We start from the raw sequence: 3,347 nt of genomic DNA, 5'->3' as shown, positions 1-3,347 counted from the left end.
TTTTCTCTCTTTCTCTTATTCTTTTACCTCCTCTTCTCCTACTATTCTTTCCTATTACTCTGTTACTCTTTTTCCCTCACTCCTCCTCCCTTGTTCACGTGGATCCCACGCGACTATCGGCCATCTTTCTTCTCTTAACTTGTGTTTCTTTCTTTCTCGCCGTTGTAGCTGGAACAAAGAAGACGTGTTCTTGTTTGTTTCCTGTCCACGTTTGATTTTCGCGTTCGCCACCATAACCTTGTTTAGGTTCAGCAGCCCATCTTGTTTGCCTTCACTTTCCTGTTTGTATTACCTAATTTGACTCTAACAAAATTCCCAATTTTATTTAGTTTTCTTTGCAGGAGCAACTGTTTTATCGAAAGCGTATATGCGAGACTAGAAAAACAGCGAGCAGCTGATGAAGGACCGTTCTTTATGTTGTTTGTTTTGCTTTCCATTTGTGTCTTTCGTTGCTCGAAAGAATAGTCTATATTCCATGTACTCGTGCTTCGTATTTTTCTGTTGTACACATTTCATGATGTCTTGTACCCACATATGCTTATATATATATACACACACACATATATATATATATATATATATATATATATATATATATATATTCCACAGCACCTAAATTAAAGTGCATGTTTTCATTTCTTTTGGGTTAGTTGTTAAAAAGGCCATCCAGCAACAAATTCTTCTTATTCTTCTACAGCCTGTTTAGCTTCGTTGACACACTTAACTGTAAAGAATGATAGATAAAACTGAACAATACTCAGTGCTTCTAAAATCTTTGTATTTGTGTTTAAACATGTAGTTAATGTATTGACGCTTTTACAGTACATTTATTATATTTTCTAGTGTTTTCTAGTTTTAATAGCAGGATACGAACTTTTAACCTGTCAGCCAGTAGCTACAAAAGTTTACCAAATTCAGCGAGTTCTACAAAGCTTTGTCTGTTATTTGACAAACACCGTGTTTTAGTCATAAAATTGCATTATGCTAAGGTAGTTCACTACCTACAGGGGAAGTGGAGACCACTAGTCGATAATACTGCAATTAAAATATAATTCAATAATTATGTGATTATTAGTGCCTGAATAATTTCAAACGGTTAATTAAATGGCAGCAATAATAACAGCATCAGTTCTAAAAATAACTCAAATTATCTCATTCTCTTTATAAGAATATGAGATGTTCTCTTATTGTGTTGTCTGTTGTATTTTACCAAATTGGTGCTACTGTTTCCACTCTGTTTTTCCGTTACCGTTTCTTATTTCCTGTTTTGCTTCTATGACAGCAAATCATGTACATTAACTCATTCATGTATTCTTTTTTTTAATGTGTTATTCTTTATTATACTTTATAATGTAGCGTGCATGTTTCCTGTTGCTTTCGGTTTTGTCTTCAAAGTAAATCCGTGTCTAATACCACACTCATTTAGTTTGTTACACGGGAAGTTATTGTAAGAGTAATGCTGAGAAGACAACGATATATAAGTAAATGTACAAGAAAAGCATTCAAAAACAGAGAAGGATGTTCAAGACATTGATTTTATTTTTCTATTAGTAGGTTTCACTTTATTTGTATATATTTTTCTTAATGAGATACGCGTACGAGTTTTCTTTCCTTTCCTTTTCCTATACATTTTCTAGATTGACAAACAAAATATTCCATCTTTCAAAGTCTCTTTTAACTTATCTGTTCACAACACGTCATCGCTGATACGCCAATAATTTCTTTAATTTATTTACACTAATTTCTTTGTTGTTTATTGTTCAGCTACAGTCGACAGAGTGCAGGAAAATTTTTCTGCTTTTCCCGCCAAGCCGCTACATTCTGAGTTCCGATCCAGCCATCGCTGATTTTTCCATTTGTTTACGCGCGACGACAGAATAAACACCAGTCAAATACTGAGGGTGATGTAATCAACTACACCCCTCCACTCAAAATTGTTGGCTTTTCTGCCTTAATTAGTGTTCCTTATTAATTGTTGCTTAGTAATAACTCTTTTGTGGACTTGGTAGACTGTGCACGATTTTGCCTCCGTAAGTTATTGATCTTATCCTCGTTGAGGCGGTTAACTAACAGATTCGTGAGAAGTTTTCAATAAATGTTAAGCGGCACTTCTCCCAAGTTTTTACCCTCTGAGACCAAATCCCGCCCGCCAAGGTAAACTTAGTCTTCCATTCTTTCGAAGTAGACAAAATAAAATATCAATCAAGTATTGGAGTCGATGTAATCGATTACACCCCATTCCTTAAAATTATTGCCTTGTGTCAAAATTAAATTGTTGTTGATGATGATGTTGTTGTTGTTGTTGTTGTTGTTGTTGTTGTTGTTGTTGTTGTTGTAATTGTTGTTGTTGTTGTTGTTGTTGTTGTTGTTGTTACTGCTGTTATTACCTTTGCAGTCGTTTTCCATGAACAGAGGTACCGAAGGCAGACTTACGAAAGTGTCAGGACACTGCAATAGTTTGCGTCGATTATACTTTTTTTTCTTTTTGTATTTAAATTTCGAAACACTTCAGTATCCGCTATATTTACTTGAGAGTAACAAATAGTTTCTTTTATTTTTCTAATATTCGGGCTTATTTTAATTTTGTTTTGAAATTTTTAAAGAATTATATTTTGAAATAACACACAGACTCCGACTCTTGTAATCTACAGGGGCGGCAGGAGCCTGTACGTCTCCAGGATTGTGGTACAAAATTATGTTAAGAAATTTCCGAAAATAAACCTATAAACTCTAAAAATAGTTAATCCGCAGAAGTCATCATTAAATGTCCATCCTTCGAAATGATAAGTAGAACGTCGTTAGTTCCTTAAGAGTCTAACTAGATGAGATGCTGTCCTTTCGATATCTAGTGTGATTATGTATTTATGAAGTTAAAGGAAACAAGATTGTGCATTTAACATACGCTTATATTAAAACCTGTGTGTAGGTATATCTGATGTATCATGCACGTGTGTGTGTATGTGTGTGTATGTGTGTGTGTGTTTTCAGTTTCAGTTATAATAAAAACAATGTTGCATTAATCTGGTGGGTTACTCTGTACTTCTGTTGAGTACAAGTTTGCTATTACTTTTATGCATACGTTTTGTAAGATTCTTGATGTGAAATCACGTGTTGAAACATATATTGTTATAGTTGGAGATGGTCATTCAAATGAAATTGATAGGACACGAGGAGACACGGGGAACAGAAAGTCGCTAAAGAGGTCACAGAATGTGCGACGAAAGAACTTTGACATACAAGTTAATAATAATAATAATAATAATAATAATAATAATAATAATAATAATAATAATAATAATAATAATAATAGTAATAATATATATATGTATATATATACACACACATAT

This window comes from Octopus bimaculoides, chromosome 7, assembly GCF_001194135.2.
Source record: "Octopus bimaculoides isolate UCB-OBI-ISO-001 chromosome 7, ASM119413v2, whole genome shotgun sequence".
NCBI lineage: Eukaryota > Metazoa > Mollusca > Cephalopoda > Octopoda > Octopodidae > Octopus > Octopus bimaculoides.
The sequence above is the reverse complement of the archived record's forward strand: the minus strand, read 5'-3'. Positions refer to the sequence as shown.